At 37.6% G+C, this 18,026-nt stretch overlaps 2 pseudogenes; both read left to right on the top strand.

Annotated features, from left to right (window-relative positions):
* The first annotated feature begins 14,630 nt into the window (after positions 1–14,630).
* On the top strand, positions 14,631–15,837 carry LOC125938188 (glyceraldehyde-3-phosphate dehydrogenase-like; annotated as a pseudogene).
* Positions 15,838–16,851: 1,014 nt separating this feature from the next.
* Positions 16,852–16,963, top strand: LOC125939193 (uncharacterized; annotated as a pseudogene).
* Positions 16,964–18,026: the final 1,063 nt, after the last annotated feature.

Here is an 18,026-nt window from a genome sequence, read left to right as displayed (position 1 = left end):
ATGGTCAACATCAACTTGTCATGAAAGAAATGTAAATCAAACTACAATGAGATATCACTTCATACCTGTCAGAATGGTTAAAATCAAAAACACAAGAAACAAGTGCGGGAGAGGATGTGGAGAAAAAGGAACCTTTGTGCACTGTCGGTGGGAATGCAACTGGGGTAATCACTGTAGAAAACAGTATGAAGGTTCCTCAAAAAATTAAAAATTAAATTATCATATGATCCAGCAGTTCCACTAGTGGGTATCTACCCAAATAAAAATGAAATTTTTAATTGTCCCAGAAGAAAATAATTTCCCAATATGGCCAAATGATATTAGCTAATAAAAATATTAGCCTTTTTGGATTCTTTTTTAAATATCTCTTAATGGTGAGATAGGGCATTATTTGTTGACACTATTCTTGGTATAACTGTGTTCATTGTAATTCAGGAGTTAGCCAGTACACTGCTAGCACTCTTTGCCTCCTAACCTAGAATTGTGGAACAGGATTTTCACTCTTTGGGCAGAAAATACATATCTCCTAAATTAGAAAAAATCTCTGTAGCTGAATTTTCATCACTACATATTCACTTGTAAATACTTCTCTGAAAGCCTGGGACAGATGTTTTTGTTTCTACAACAGGTGGACACCTTCATACTATTCTAGGCTTGCCAATTCCTAGGCAATGGTGGAAAAGTGAAAATCCTTGTTTATATATGAACCACAAGATCATACTTCATGAAGACAGGAATATCCTTAAATTGGATTTGTGAGGCTTCCTATTGATATTTTCAGAATATAGGACTACCTGTCAAAAAAAGAGAGAGAGAAAGAGAAATAACCAAATATTCTGCCATCTTCAGCACTGGGAAGAAAATAACAGTAGTTGCAATAGAGTTCTACTTTATGACTTAAAAGTTGGCCCAGAATGAAACCTCCATATACATGCAATGAATGCAAGGAATTGGTCACCGCCTTTGATGATCTATCATGTACAGGGGTGCGTGGGTGGCTCAGTTTATTAAGCATCCAACTTTTGATTTCAGCTGTCACATGATCTCAAGATGGTGAGATTGAGCCCCACCCCAGGCTCCATCCTAAGCATGGAGCCTGCTTAAGATCCACTCTCAGGGCACCTGGATGGCTCAGTCGGTTAAGCGTCTGACTTCAGCCTAGGTCATGATCTCACGTTTCCGAGTTCGAGGACCGCATTGGATTCTGTGCTGACAGCTCAGGGCCTGGAGCCTGTTTGAGATTCTGTGTCTTCCTATCTCTCTCTGCCCCTCCCCCACTCACACTCTGTCTCTCTCAAAAATAGACATTAAAAATTTTTTTAATTAAAAAAAGATTCTCTCTCCCTCTCCCTCTGCCTCTCTCTCTCAAAAAAAATAAATAAAAATAAAATAAAAAATAAAATTAATGCACCAAATTCCTTATTATATAACAATGCTAGTTTGATAAAGAAGTTTGAAAGTGATATAATCAGTAGAAACAAATTAATCTGTCTCTGCTTTATCATGAGATAACCACTACAACCACTTTAATGAATATTTCAGTCTTTTTTTCCAAAACATATACATCTATATTTTTTAAAGTGAGTTTATAATATAGAATTTTTATCCTGTATAGATTGCTTAACACTATATTTTAAATATTTTCCCATTTCCCCGTTTATTGTATTTCTATAAATGTTCATTTTAAACACTAAATAATTATTCATAAAGATGTCTATCATAGTTTTTTACTATAACGTGGAGCATGTTTTATTAAACTTGTTATTTTGAATAGTTGCAGTCCCACATGAAGTTGTAAGAAGAAATACAGAGATCTTGTGTATCATTTACACAATTTAGTCAAATAATAACTACTTAAAATTATAGTATAATATCAAAACCAGAAGACTAACATTGATACAGTCCAGGTATAAACATTACCATAATCACAAAGAGCCCATTATTGACTTGTTATATCCACATCTACTTCCTTTCCATCGCCTATGCTCACCCCCAACCCTCACCTTAACCCCTGGCAAATACAAACTTGCTCTTCATTTTTGTAATTGTTTTCCATTTCTAATTTCTTATGTAAGGAGATCAACTTACAACAGTGTTAAGTGTGAAGAAATCCACCGATGTGCTTCCCAAAGAAATTAATGAAAATAATTTGTTTACAAAAATTAAAGTCTCTGGCTCAGAGGTTATAGGCAAACAGCAAATGATGAAATACCTATTCAAGAAAATCTACAAAAGTTCAGTAGAAAGATGAAAGTCTGTAGTATTTCAAAACAGACTGTATTCTTCTGCACTCCCAGGTTATTAAGAGAGACTCTGCTCCAAATTGTTGCAGCCAAGAACAAAGGACTTTGTCTCCCCCAGTGGACTTTTTCCCAGGACAAACAACTTCAGAATAATTCATCTTGTCTTCAGCTATCTGTTGCTGAGGCTAAGTCCCAAATGAGCACAGTCTAGAGGTGAGAAGTCTCATCTTCTGCCCAACCACCACTAGTGGAATGAAGGATCTACCTTGAGTGTGGCATGCTGAGAACACGGGGCCCCACTAGCCCTTTCCTTAGCTAATAATGTGGTGATTCCATGCCAGGAGAGTCAAGCCAGGAGAGCTTCAAGCTGTTGGCCACTCCCTGCACCATGTGCTCTGACCTTAGAGTGGAAGTATCACTCAGAGAGAAGCTTACCATTGTCTCTGCACCTAGCTTCATGATCCTAGCTCAAATTTTTGCCTGGGGTGATAAATAGGCCATAAAACAGATACCTCCTACTATATTCCTTGAGAAAGTGACTTCATTTGCAACAAAGCATGAAGTTTAAATCAAAGGCACTTCCAAGAATAGTAGAGTTTGTGGTGGAAAGCAATGAAGATACAGCTTAGATTGTAGGTTGGCTAGTTTGCAGATAAAAACTGGGGAATAAGTCACCTGAGAGGAGTCCTCTCAGGATCAGAACAAATATCAGCCACTGACCTCAGAAACTGTTCCATAGAAAGACTCACAATCTCATTGGATTAGTTCATAGAGAAATTTACGCCCCAGGGTACTATTGAAAGCAATGGCAATTAATGGAGTTTAACAGCTAGATGTGATGAAGGAAACAGTGGAAGAATCCTACCAGTACCACTGTCCTGGAATGATAGATATTCCTCATTGAGAACAAACATCAGAGGCTTAGCTCTGTGGGGTGAGGGAACAAAAATAGACTTCACAGAAACAATCCAATCAATCATTATACCAAAAAAAAAAAAAAAAAAAAAAAGGAAAGAAAAAATAACAAGCCCCAGGAGCAGGGTTAGTATCCAAAGACGCTATAATATATTTCCTAATATGTGTAGTTTCCAATAAAAAATATGAGACATGCAAAGAAATAGGAAAGCATGACCAATACATCAGAAAAAAAGAAGGCAGGAGCAGCTGGCTGGCTCAATCGGTGGAGTATGTGACTCTTGATCTTGGGGTCGTGAGTTTGAACTTCATATTGAGTGTAGAGATTACTTAAAAATAAAACTTAAAAAAAAAAAGAAGGTAACAAACTGCTATGAAAATAACCAGATGCTGGATTTAATAGGAAAAGTTCTAGAAGTAGCCATTGTAACTAGGTTCATAGATGTAACTGAAAGTATGATTTCAAAAGTAAAAGAAGGTATTATGCCAATATTGTGTCAAAGAGAAAATACCAATAGAGATAACAATTATTTTTAAAACAATTATGAGGGGAAGGAGTTAAGATGGCAGAGGAGTAAGAAGACCCTAAGCTTGTCTGTCTCTTGAGCACAGCTAGGTAGTTATTAAATCCTTCTGAAAACTGAAGAAATCAATCTGAGTTCTGAGAGAACAAAAACTGCAAGTCTACAGGTAGAAAAGTGACCGCTTTTGGAATGTAGGAGGTGAGGAGAGTTTACCAGGGGAGATATTGCTCTGGGTATGGCCGCTGGAAGGGAATGTGCTCATAGAGGCTGCCACAAAGGAGTATAAGTATTGGAGCACAAAAACTGAACTGTTAACCATCTGCTACCATGTCAGATGTGCCTGGTTTAAAGGTGCTCAGGTGATGAAACAAGGCAGAATCCCAGGAGTGACAGCATGATCTAATGATCCCTTGGGTCACAAGAAAGGTCAAGCCAACACGCTGTGTTGTTTCCAGCCATAGGAGTGGGCACTTGCTCCAGCTGAGGGCAGCAAGCAGGGGTGCCAGCTTTCTGTTGTCTTTTGACATAAATTCTGAACTGCTGCACAGTCGTGTAACTGCTTTTTTCAGAAAAGCTGGCAAAAGCAGGGCAAGACCCTCTACCAGAGGAATAGCATGGGTCCACCCCACAGGAATCCCTAAAACTTAGAGTTTTGAAACTCAGTTGTGCATCTGCAATAAAAAAATAAAATAAAATAATAAAATATAAAATAAAATAAAATAATAAAATAAAATAAAATGAATAAAATAAAATAAAATAAAATAAAATAAAATAAAATAGCTCTGACACAGGGAGCATGAACACAGGACTCTGAAAGAAACTGGGGACCCAAGAGGTGTTACTGATTGCTCTTCTTTGAGGTTGCCCTAAAGAGTGGGGGTGGGGACTCTGAACTTTCAGCTCCCAGGCTATAATGCTGAGCAACACAATATTCATTCCTCCCTTCAGAGCTGAAAGCCTTTGGGGAGTAAAACACCAGACCTAGTAAAGGCCTAAGTCACACCAAGCCCCACCACCTGCACCCAGAGGCACATTTGCACTGAAACAAGTTAGCCTGAAAATCAACACAGCAGGCCCCTCCCCCAGAAGACCAGCACAAACCCTTTGCTCACAGCAAATCTGTTGATCATAGAGTGCTGCAAAGCTTCAGCTTTAGGGGAAACAGGATCTAACCTTCATTTTACTTTTATTCTTTATTTTTTATTTTTATTTTTTCTTTTTTTTTTGTATGTGTGTGTCTTTTTTTTTCTTTCTTCTTTTCTTTTCCAGAAAAAATGGCAAGACAGAGAAATTCACCCCAAAAGAAAGAACAGGCAGTAAAAATCATGGTCAAGGATTTAATCAATACAGATCTAAAGAAGATGTCTGAACTAGAATTTAAAAACACGACTATAATGATATTAGCTGGGCTTGGAAAAAACGTAGAAGACACCAGAGAATCCCTTTCTGCAGAGATTTAAAAAAAACTAAAACCTAGGGATACCTGGGTGGCTCAGTCTATTGAGCATCCAACCCTTGATTTTGCCTCAGGTCATTATTTCACCATTGATAAGATCCAGCCCCACATCAGGCTCTGAGCTGAGCATGGAGGCTGCTTAGGATTCTTTCTCTCTCTCTTTCTCTCTCTCCCTCTCCCTCTGATCCTTTCCCCCACTCGCACTCTCTCTCTCTTAAAATGAGAGACAGGATGGACAAAGCAGAGGAGTAAATCAGTGATACAGAAGAAAATATCGTGGAAAATAATGAAGCTGAAAGAGGAGGGAAACAAAGGTAAAGGATCATGAAGGCAGACTTAGAGAACTCAGCAACTTATTAAAAATGAATAATACGCATATCATAAGAGTCCCAGAAGATGAAGAGAGGAAAAGGGGCAGAAGGTTTATGTGAGAAAATTATAGCTGAAAACTTCTCTGATCTCAGGAAGGACACAGACATTAAAACCCCAGAAGCACAGAGAACTCTCATTACACTCAACAAAAGCTGAACATTAGCAAGGTATATCATAGTCAAATTTACAAAATACACAGACAAGGAAAGAATCTTGAAAGCAGCAAGGAAAAAAAAGTTATTAACCTACAAGGGAAGACAAAACAGGTTTGCAGCACATCTGTCCACAGAAACTTGGTAAGCCAGCTGGGAATGGCAGAATATACTCAGTGTGCTGAATGGGAAAAATATGGAGCCAAGACAGCAAGGCTGTCATTCAGAATAGATGGAGAGGTAAAGAATTTCCCATACAAAAAACAAAAACAAAAACAAAAACCTAAACAAGGTTGTGACCACTAAACCAGCCCAGCAAGAAATTTTAAGGGGGACTCTCTGAGTGGAGAAAAAAACAAAACAAAACAAAACAAAAGACCAAAAGCAACAAAGACTAGAAAGTACCAGAGAACACCAACAGAAACACCAACTCTACAGGCAACACAATGGCACTAAATTCATATCCTTCAATAATCATTCTGATGCAAATGAACTAAATGTTCCAATCAAAAGACAATGGGTATCAGAATTGATAAAAGTAAAAAACAAAAAACAAGATCCATCTATATGCTGCCTACAAGAGACTCATTTTAGACCTAAAGAAACCTGCAGAATGAAAGTAAGGGGTTGGAGAACCATCTATCATGCTAACAGACATCAAAAGAAAGCCAGAGTAGCCATATTTATACCAGAGAAACTAGATGCTAAAACATAGACTATAATAAGAGATGAAGAAGGGTGCTATATCATAATTAAGGGGTATATCCGTCAAGAAGACTAAGAATTATAAATATTTATGCCCCCAACTTAAGAGAACCTAAACGAATAAATCAATTAATAACAACCATAAAAACATTCATTGATAATAATACCACAATAGTAGGGGATTTTAACACTTCACTAACAACAATGGAAAGATAATCTAAGCAGAAAATCAACAAGGAAACATTAGCTTTGAATGACATACTGGACCATATGAAATTAACATATATATTCAGAACATTTCATACTAAAGCAGCAGAACACATATTCTTCTCAAGTCCGCATGGAACATTTTCCAGAATAAATCACATACAGGGTCACAAGTCAGTCCTCAACAAGTATAAAAAGATCAAGATCATACCATGCGTATTTTCAGACCACAATTTGAAACCTGAGGTCACTCACAAGAAAAATTTAAAAAGACCACAAATACTTGGAGATTAAAGAACATCCTACTAAAGAATAAATGGGTTAACCAAGAAAATAAAGAAGAAATAAAAATGAAAGTGAAAACACGACAGTCTAAAACTTTGGGGATACAGCAAAGGCAGTCTTAAGAGGGAAGTATATGACAATCCAGGCCATCCTAAAGTAGGCAGAAATGTCTCAAAAACACAATCTAACCTTAAACCTAAAGGAGCTGGAAAAAGGACAGCAAATAAAGCCCAAAGCCAGAAGAAGAAGGGAAATAATAAAGATTAGAGCAGAGTCAATGATATTGAAATAAAAAAAATTAAAAAATAAAAACAGTAAAACCATTCAACCACACTATGAGCTGGTTCTTTGAAAGAATTAACAAAACTGATAAACCCCTAGTCAGACTCATCAAAAAGAAAAAGGAAAGCACCCAAATAGATAAAATCATGAATGAGAGAGATCACAACCAACATCACAAAAACACTAACAATTATAAGAGAATATTATGAAAAATTATATGCCAACAAATTGAGCAATCTAGAAGAAATGGACAAATTCCTAAAAACATATAAACTACCAAAACTGAAACAGGAAGAAATAGAAAACTTGAGCAAACCCATTTCCAGTAAAGAAATTAAATCAGTAATAAAAAATCTCCCGACAAACAAGATTCCAGGGCCAGATGGCTTCCCAGGGTAATTCTACCAAACATGTAAAGAAGAATTAATTCCTATTCTTTTGAAGCTGTTCCAAAAAATAGAAATAGAAATAACACTTCCAAAATCATTCTACGAAGCAAGCATTACCTTGATTCCAAAACCAGACAAAGACCCCACTAAAAAGGAGAATTACAGACTAATTTCCCTGATGAATGTGAATGCAAAAATGCTCTACAAGATAGTAGTAAAAAACTATAAGATACTTAAGAATAAACTTAACCAAAGAAGTAAAAGATCTGTACTCTGAAAACTATAAAACTTATGAAAGAAATTGAAGAAGACACAAAAAAATGAAAAACATTCCATGCTCATGGATTGGAAGAACAAATATTGTTAAAATGTCTATACTATCCAAAGCAATGTACAAATTCAATGCGATCCCTATCAAAATAACACCAGGGATGCCTGGGTGGCTCAGTTGGTTGAGTGACCAACTTTGGCTCAGGTCATGATCTCGCAGTTTGTGAATTCGAGCCCCGCGTCAGGCTCTGTGCTGACAGCTCAGAGCCTGGAGCCTGCTTCGAATTCTGTGTCTCCCCCTCTCTCTGCCCCTCCCCTGCTCGTGCTCTGTGTCTCTCTCTCAATAATAAACGTTAAAAAAATTTTTTTAAATAATAACACCAGCATTTTTCACAGAGCTAGAACAAACAATCCTAAAATTTGTATGGAACCAGAAAAGACCCCAAATAGCCAAAGTAATGTTGAAAAAGAAAATCAAAGTTGGAGGCACCACAATTCCAGACTTTAAGCTGTATCACAAAGCTGTAATCATCAAGATAGTATGGTACCAGCACAAAGACAGACATATAGATCAGTGGAACAGAATGTAGGACCCAGAAATGGACCCACACATGATATGGTCAACCCACGCATCCTGCTTCAACAAAGCAGGAAAGAATATCCAATGAAAAAAGGACAGTCTCTCCAACAAGCTGTGTTGGGAAAACTGGACAACAGCATGCAGAAGAATGAAACTGGACCACTTTCTTATAAAATAAATTCAAAATAGATGAAAGACCTAAATGTGAGACAAGAAACCTTCAAAATCCTAGAAGAGAACACAGGTAGAAAACTATTCGACCCTGACTGGAGCAACTTCTTACTTGACATGACTCTGGAAGCAAGGGAAATAAAAGCAAACATGATGAAGCAAACTTCATCAAGATAAAAAGCTTCTGCACAATAGAGGAAATAATCAATAAACCTAAAAGGCAGCCTATGGAACGTGAGAAGGTATTTGCAAATGACATATCAGATAAAGGGCTAGTATTCAAAATCTATAAAGAACTTATCAAACTCAACACTTAAAAAAATAAATAATCCAGGTAAGAAATGGAAAGAAGACATAAACAGACACCTCTCCAAAGATGACATACAGATCACAAACAGACACACAAAAAGATGCTCAATATCACTCATCATCAGAGAAATACAAATCAAAACAACAATGAGATCATCAGGGACTGCTTCTTCTGTCCTATGACCCCTCTCTGGGGCTAGAGTTGGAATTTTGAGCCATTACCACAGGCTGTGCTGCTACTGCACCATGGTCCCTGGGCCCAAGCCACTGCTCTCCCTTGTCATCCCAGGACCCTTGCTTCTGTGTTTTCCTCTTTTATCCTCCCAGAGTCACTGAAGGGAGCCCCAAGACCCAGATCCTCATTCCATGGGATATCTCCACACACCCACACTGTAGACACCAGTAACACAGCCTTAGAAAACACACTTGAGCCCCAGGACCCGGGTGCTATGGTAGTTTTTGTGCACCTGATTCCAGAATCCTGGGCCAGTTATTCCTCAGAGTGCCAACACACCAGAGCAAGTGCTACTGTGGATCCTCTAGGCTAGAACTTCAAACCACAGGAAAAAAAGAACAAGAAAATTGCAACAGCCTTCACCTGCAAGGATCTTACTAGACTCATCCACCACTGCCACTCACAGAAAATCTGCAGTCTTGACCACAAAAGACCACCACAGTCTGGCCAATGTCAAGGTCAGCTGATGGAGCTGCACAGAGACTATGCCACTGCGCTTTCCAAGGAACTAAAATGCTGTATCCCACCAGCTGTAGCATCACAACCACCTTTCAGTAAAAGTCTTTCCCCAGTGAAGCCAGTCTGAAAAGACTAGAAGAGGTGACTGTGTGCTCAAATGTGCAGACACCAATACAAAGCCATCAGAAACAGGAAAAACCAAGAAAACACGACAGAACCAAAGGAACACAGTAAGTGTCCTGTGACTGACCCCAAAGAAATGAAGATCTGTGAGTTATCCCCCCAAAATGCCAAAATAATTATTCTAAGGAAACTCAGTGAGATTCCGAGAGAACACACACAAACAATTCAGCAAACTCAGGTAAAGAATACATGAAAAAAATAAGTTCAGCAAAGAATTCACAAAACAGAATCAAACAGAAATTCTAAAGCTAAAGAATACAATGAATGAAATGAACATGCAATAGAGATCTTCAACAACAGAATCAGTCAGTCAGAAGAAAAAAATTTGTGAACATGAAGACAGATTTCCTGATATTATACAGTCAGGGGAAAATAAAGAAATTAGAATGAAAGAAAATGAAGAAACCCTACATGAATTATGATGTATAATCAGGAGAATAATATTTGCAATTTTGGTAATCCCAAAAGACAAAGAGAGAGAAAGGGACAGAAAACTTATTTGAAGAAAAATGGCTAAAAACTTCTATAACCTGGAGAGAGATATAGCCATCTAGATATGTGAAGCTCAAATATCCCCAAACATATTCAACCCAAAAAGTTCTTCACTGGACACATTAAAATAAAGATTTCAAAAAGCAAAGGCAAAAAACTTTGAAAGCAGCAAGGGAAAAAAGACTCATCATAAACCAGGAAATCCCAATAGGGCTATGAAAATACCTCAGAAGTAACCTTGTAAGCCAGGTGCAAGTGGGATGATATATTAAAAGTTCTCAAAGAAAGGGGCACCTGGGTTGTTCAGTTGGTTAAGCAACTCACTTCAGCTCAGGTCATGATCTCACAGTCCATGAATTCAAGCCCCACATCAGGCTCTGTGCCAATAGCTCAGAGCCTGGAGCTTGCTTCAGATTCTGTTTCCCTCTCTCTCTGCCCCTCCCCCACTCGTGCTCTGTCTCTATATCTCTCTCAAAAATAAACAAAACATTTAAAAAAATTTTAAGTGCTCAAAGAAAAATATTTGAACTAAAAATACTTTATCCGGCAAAATTGTCCTTCCAAAGTGAATGAGAGATACAAACTTTCCTATACAAACTAAAGCTGAGGGAATTTATCACCACTAGACCTGCTTGTAAGAAATACTTAAGGGAGTTCTTCAAGCTGAAATGAAAGGATGCTAATGAGGAACATGAAAACATATATAAAAATATAAAATTCACTAAAAAAGGAAATGTATAGTCAAAAACACTTTAACATTGGGGCATCTGTGTGGTACAGTAGGTTAAGCATCTGACTTTTGGTATCAGCTCAGGTCATAATCTCAGGGTCATGAGATCAAGCCCGAGATCAAGCCCCACATTAGGCTCCATGCTGAACATGGAGCCTGCTTGAGATTCTTTCCCTCTCTCTTGTCTCCTCCCCCACATGTTCTCTTTCTCTCTCTCTCTCTCTCTCTCTCTGTCTCTCTCTCTCAAAAAAAACATATTTTAATATTGCATGGTAGTGGGTAAACCAGTTTGAATTCTAACATAGAGGTTAAGTGACAAAAGTGTTAAAATAACTGTAGCTACAATATTTTTAATGTATACACAATACAAAAGATTTAAATTGGGACAAGGAAAAATGGAGAGGGAAAGTAAATGGTTAGAATATTTTTATGCAATTGAACTTAAGTTGCTATCAACTTGAAATAGATATTTACAGCCATAAGATGTATTATGAAGGCCTCATGATAACAACAAAGCAAAACACCTATAATGAATTCACAAATAATACAGAGAAAAGAATCAAAGCATATCACTACAAAAAAATAATCAACTCATGAAGAAGTACAGAGAGGAAGAAAAGAACAAAGGAACTACAAAAGAAACAAAAAGCAATTAACAAAATGGGGATAGCAAATCCTTACCTGTCACTAATTACTCTAAAAATAAATGGTTCAAATTCTAGAATTCAAAGACAGAAAGTAACTGAATATTAAAAAAAAAAAAAAAACGAAATGCTGTCTACAAGAGACCCATTTGAGCTTTCAGGACAGTCATAAGCTAAAAAAGAATGGGTGGAAAAAAAGATTCCAGGCAAATGGAAATGAAAACAGAGAAAGAGTTGCTATACTTACATCTGACAAAATAAACGTTAAGTCAAAAACAGTGACAAGAGACAGAGAAGGTCATTATATAGTGATCAAACTGTCCACTCATTAGGAGAATATAACAATTTTAAACATATATGCACCCAATAGCAGAGTACCTAAATATATTAAACAATTATTAACAAATCTGGAGGGAAAAATAGACAGCAATGCAATAATAGTAGGGGACTTCAATATCTCGCTTTCAGTAATGGATAGATCATCCAGACAGAAAACGAACAGAAAAAAAAAAAAAAAGGAAGTGAATGACACTTTAGACCAAATGTACCTCACAGACATACACAGAACATTCCATTCAAAAGTAGCAGAATATATATCTTTCCACGTGCACAAGGAATATTCTCCAGAATAAATCATATGTCAGGTCACAAAATAACTCTTAATAAATAGAAGGTTGAAGTCATATCAAGCACCTTCTCTGACCACAATAGTATGAAACTAAAAATCAATAACAAGAGGAAAAGCTGAAAATTTCACAAATATGTAGAAATTAAACAACACACTTTCCAACAACTAGTGGATCAAGCAAGAAATCAAAATGGAAACCAAAATGTACCTTGAAACAAACAAAAATGGAAACACAGCATATCAAAACCTATAGGATGAAACAAAAGCAGTTCTAAGAGGAAGTTTAGAGGCCCCTGGGTGGCTCAGTCAGTTAAGTGTCTGACTTCAGCTCCAGTCATGATCTCGCAGTTCATGAGTTCGAGCCCCATGTCAGGTTCTGTGCTGACAGCTCAGAGCCTGGACCCTGCTTCAGATTCTGTGTCTCCCTCTCTCTCTGCTCCTCCCCTGCTTCCTCTCTGTCTCTCTGTCTCTCTCTGTCTCTTTCTCTCTCTCTCTCTCAAAAATAAATAAACACTAAAAAAAATTAAAAGGGAGGTTTATATCAATAAAAGCCTATGTAAAAAAGAAAAACCTAAAAAAAATAACCTAATATTAGGCCTCAAGGAACTAGAAAAAAAAAGAATAAACTAAGCCCAAAGTTAGCAGAAAGAATGAAATAATAAAGATTAAAACAGATATAAGTGAAGTAGAGACCATAAAGACAATTAAAAAAAGATCAATGTTTGGTCATACACATTAAAGTGTCAGGAGGTAATGCATCCTGAATGCACAAAAGTATCATATCACATTTGGGAAACTCCCAAACATCACTCTGAGTTTAATCCTGATTTTCATCCTTTATAATAAAACTGTAATCATAAGTGTAGGAAAAAAATCAATGAAACTAAAAGTTGGTTTTTTGGAAACAAATTAAATTGACAAACCTTTAGCTAGACTAATAAAAAAGAAGATGACTCAAACTAATACAATTATAAATGAAATAGGAGAAATTACAACTGATACCACAGAAATAAAAAGTATCATTAAAGACTACTGTGAACAATTATATGCCAACAAATTAGATAACTTAGAAGAAATGGATAAATTCCTAAAAACACATAACATACCAAGACTAAATCATGAAGCAATAAAAAATCTGAGTAGAGCAATAGGAAGGAAGGAGATTGAATCAGTACTCAAAAATCTCCCAACAAAAAAACTAGATGACTTTACAGGTAAATCCTACCAAGCACTTAAATAAGAATTAATAACAATCATTCTCAAATTCTTCCAAAATATTGAAGAGGAAGGGACACTTTCAAACTCATTTTACAAAGCCAACATTACCCTAATACTGAAGTCAGACAATGACACAAGAAAAAAAAAATTACAGTCCAACATCCCTGAAAAACATAGATGTGTATATCCTAAACAAAATACTAGCAAAGTGAAGTCAAGAACACATTAAAAGAATCATACACAATGATCAAGTGGGATTCATCCCTGGAATGCAAAGATGGTTCAATATATGCAAATACATAAATGTGATACACCACACTAACAGAATGAAGAATATAAATCATATTATTGTTTCAGTAGATGTAGAAAAGGCATTTGACAAAATTCAACATTATTTCATGATAAAAACTCTCAAAAGGTTGGGTATAGAAGGAATGTTCCTCAACATAACAAAGGCCTTATATGACAAGCCCACAGCTAACATCACACTCAATGGTGAAAAGTTAAAAGACTCTCCTCAAAGATCAAGAAAAAGACAAGAATGCCCATTCTTTCTGTTTCATTTAAACTAATACTGGAAGTCCCAACCAGAGCAATCAGTCAAGGAAAAGAAATAAAAATCATCCAAAACAGACAGAAGAAGTAAAACTGTTGCTATTTATAAATAACAATCTTTTATATAGAAAATCTTAAAGACCCCACCAAAAATTGTTAGAACTAATAAATGAATCCAGTAAATTTGCAGGATACAAAATCAGCAATCAGCAGCAATTTCTATACACTAATAAGGAACTGTTTGAAATAGAAATAAAAAATAATACCATTTACAAAACATCAAAAACAATAAAATACATAGGAATAAGTTTAACCAGTTCTTTGAAAGGAATTTAAAGAACTGTACTCTAAAAACTATAAGACACTGATGAAAGAGATTGAAGAAGACACAGATACATAGAAAGATATCCTATCTTCTTGGATGGGAAGAATTAATATTATTAAAATATCCATACTACCCCAAGTGATTTACCAATTCAGTGTAGTCTCAATCAAAATTCCAATGGCATTTTTCACAAAAATAGAAAAAATAATCCTAAAATATGTGTGGAAACACAAAACACTCCAAACAGCCAAGGCAATTCTGAGAAAGAAAAAAGCCGAAGGCATCATATTTCCTGATTTCAAGAGATATGATGGTGAAGGTTGGAGTAAAATGAATTTGGCCATATTTGGCACCTGGTCACCAGGGCTGCCTTCACTTTAGCAAAGTGGATATTTTCACCATCAGTGACCCCTTCACTGACCTCAGCTACATGGACTACATGTTCTAGTATGAAATCACCCATGGCAAATTTAATGGTACAGTCAAGGCTGAGAACAGAAAACTTGTCATTAATAGAAAGCCCATTTCCACCTTCCAGGAGCAAGATCCCAACAACATCAAATGGAGTGATACTGGTGCTCAATATGTTGTGAAGTCCACTGGTGTCTTTACTACTATTGGCAAGGCTGGGGCTCACTTGAAGAGTGGATCCAAGAGGGTCATCATCTCTGCCCTTTTTCTGCTGATGGCCCCATGTTTGTGATGAGCATTAACCATGAGACAACTCCCTTAAGACCGTCAGCAATGCCTCCTGAATGACCAACTGCTTGGTCCCTCTGGCCAACATCATCCATGACAACATTGGCATCATGGAGGGACTCATAACCACAGTCTTTGCCATCACTGCCACCCAGAAGAGTGTGGATGGCCCCTTGGGAAGCTGTGGTGTGATAGCTGAGGGACTGCCCAGAACATCAGTGTCACCAAGGCTGAAGGCAAGGTTATCCCTGTGCTGAATGGGAAGCTCACTGGGATGGCCTTCCATGTCCCTACCCACAACACATCAGTTGTGGATCTGACCTGCACCTGGAAAAAGCTGCCAAATATGATGACATCAAGAAGGTGGTGAAGCAGGCATCAGAGGGCCCCTTCAAGGGTATCCTGGGCTACACTGAGGATAAGGTTGCTTCCTGCAACTTTAACAGTGACGTGAATTCTTCCACCTTTGATGTTGGGCCAAGGGAATCCTGGGCTACACTGAGGACCAGGTTGTTTCTTGCAACTTTACCAGTGACACCCATTCTTCCATCTTTGATGCTGGGGCTGGCATTGCCTTTAATGACCACTTTGTCAAGCTCATTTCCTGGTACAACAATAAATTTGGCTACAGCCACTGGGTGGTGAACCTTATTGTCCACATGGCTTCCAAGGAGCAAGAGACCCCTGAACATCCATCCCCAGTGAAGCAAAAAAAGAAGAGAGAGGTCCTTAGCTGCTTGCCCCAACTCATCCCCCAGCACACTGAGAATCTCCAAACCTTGAAACAGTTTCCATCCCAGACCCCTTGAAGAAGGGGAAGGCCTTAGGGAGCCCTCCTTTGTTATGTACCACCAATAAAATACACCATACCCTGCCTCCAAAAAAAGATATGCTCAACTGAAAAATGCCTCTTTAAAGGTTTGTACACTTGGACTCATTCATCCCGGAGCCCAGCACAGAACTAGCCAATTGCGAGGCACCCAGACTTTATATGAAGGAGGCTCATTTGCTTATTCTTAAAGCATCAGCCTAAGGGGCAGGCATCTAATTTAACATATATCTAGGAGCCTGCTGATGTATTCTTCAGGGACAGAGGCTGGTAGGAGACATTGCTACACTTTCCTTCTGCCTTGCTCCAGCTGGTGGTTGACACTTTTATGTTCTCCCTCTACCATGCTCCAAAGTTCCAGTATCTCCTAGAGGGGAGATTTTACATGTGTCTGTTGCCTCAGTTTTTAAGACCACTGACCTCAGGGCATTCCTTGGTTATCTGGCTCTGGTGGCCAAGTTGGGGTGGGGGGGGCTGCATTAATTGATCCCACAAGACTATAACAATTAGGAAGAAAATTCTTGGAAGGTTACTGCCTCAAGGGCACTGCCCAGACAGCAGACTGAAACATACACTGAGTCTGTCTGTGAAAGAAGCCTATTTGTTTGTCCTGGAGCATCAGCCTGAGGGGCATATCTAGGATGCTATAGAGATGTTTTCAAGGAACATAGGCTGGTGGACACCATCACTGGGCTCCCCCACTGCCTAGCTCTAACTAGCCAGTATCTCCTAGAAAGGAGCTTCTACACTAGCATGACAATTTTTGCAACTGCCACCCAAAGGACACCACCAGATTGTCAGGCTCTGGTGGCCAGAAGGGCTTATGTTTGCAGTCCCACAACACTGCATATGTTTGCCTCCTTAAAAGCTGCTGCTTGAGGGTCTGGCTTCCAAACAGATTGAATCTTGGTGTTAACTGAGATCCTCCCATTTAGGACACTGACAGGTTTTGGCATACCCTAAGCTACTAGAAGCCCTGAAAATAAAACAAGTTGTGTTTTCTTTGGCAGCACATATACTAAAATTGGAACAATACAGCGAAGATTAGCATGGACTTTGAACAAGGATGAAAATAAAATAGTTGCTTAGATAATCACGAAAGTCTGAGAGTCAACCAAAAGCTAAAGCAGGGTTGAAAAATAAAGTGCATCTCCTACACAAGGCCATTCCTTCAAAACTAGGAGAGGTGGCTATTTTATCTAAGGCATGGAAATCAACACAGAGTCAAGCAAAATGAAGAAACAGAGGAATCTGTTCCAGACAAAAGAATGAAATAAAACCTCAGAAAAAAAGTCCTTAATGGAAAGGACAGAAGAAATTTACCAGATAAAGAGCTCAAAGCAGTGGTTCTTTATAGGTGCTCACCAAACTCAGGAGAAAAATGGATGAACACAGGGAGAATTTCAACAAAGGAAAAGAAAATACAAATAAAATTCACAAAGCTGAAGAATAAAATAACTGAACTAAAAAAAATACACTATTGGGGTTCACCAGTAGATGAAACAGAAGAAAGGATCACCGAATTCAAAGACATGGCAGCACAATTAGCCAAATCAGATCAGCAAAAAAGAAAAAGAATCTAAAAATTAAAAGTAGATCTACCATACAATTCAGCAATTCCACTCTGGGTATATACCTAGGGGAAATGAAAACAGGGTTTCGAAGACATATTTGCACTCTTATGTTTGTTGCATAATTATTCACAATAGCTAAGATATAGAAGCAACCTAAGTGCTCATTGATGAATGAATGAAGAAAACATGGTATATATTCAATGGAATATTATTCAGCCATAAAAAATGATATCTTGCCATTTATGACAAACATGGATGTACTTTCAAGGTATTATGCTAATTGAAATTTGTCAGACAGGGAAAGACAAATACCATATGATCTCACTTACATGTGGGATCTAAGAACAAAACAAACAAACAGACAAAACATCCAAGCTCATATTATAGAGAAAACATTGGTGACTGCCAGAGAAGGTGGGTGAAATTGGTTATGGGGAGGTCAAAAGTTATAAAACAATAAATAAATAACAAGGTTGTAATGTATGGCGTGTTGGCTATAGTTCATAATACAGTATTGCATATTTGAAAGTGAAGGAAGTAGAAATTTTAAAGTTTTTTTAAATGTTTATTTATTTTGAGAGAGAGCACTCACATG

Source organism: Panthera uncia (assembly GCF_023721935.1).
Source record: "Panthera uncia isolate 11264 chromosome B2 unlocalized genomic scaffold, Puncia_PCG_1.0 HiC_scaffold_24, whole genome shotgun sequence".
Lineage (NCBI taxonomy): Eukaryota > Metazoa > Chordata > Mammalia > Carnivora > Felidae > Panthera > Panthera uncia.
This window is presented reverse-complemented; position numbering and strand designations above follow the sequence as displayed.